Raw genomic sequence first — 500 nt, 5'->3', positions numbered from 1 at the left:
GCCGCTGCCGACAGAGGCCCGGGAGCGTGCTGTCGTGGTGTTGCCGGCGGGAGACAACACGCGGCCACAAACAGTGACCGGGCAGCTCCAACGCCAGCGCCACAGAGGGGCAGAGCCCCACTTGGGTGCCAAAGCGAACTCTCCCAGCACAGCGCACGCGCCAACACATCCGCACAGCTGCGATACAAACCACCTGCGAGAACCGCGGGGGCGACCGAGCAGCAGACGGCGTCGCGGCGCCGAGTGCCGGGCGGCGGCGCATCCTCAACGCACACAGTCCTCAATCGGACCAGCACACTGCAGATGTCCACCGCGCTTCGCACCGGGCCCGGGAGGACCCACTTTGGCCGCACGGCGCCGCGCGCTGGGTGCGCCGGCACGCAGATGCGCCGCCTGCCGCGTCCGTCAGCCGGCGCGCCTGCCACTGGGCGCCCCCACCAGCCGGCTGCCGCGCGTGCGCCCACGCAGCGCGCGGCCAGCACGCCGGGCGCCCCCCCCTC

The sequence above is a fragment of the Schistocerca nitens genome, unplaced genomic scaffold (genome assembly GCF_023898315.1).
Source record: "Schistocerca nitens isolate TAMUIC-IGC-003100 unplaced genomic scaffold, iqSchNite1.1 HiC_scaffold_20, whole genome shotgun sequence".
NCBI lineage: Eukaryota > Metazoa > Arthropoda > Insecta > Orthoptera > Acrididae > Schistocerca > Schistocerca nitens.
Note: the sequence above shows the minus strand (reverse complement) of the source record.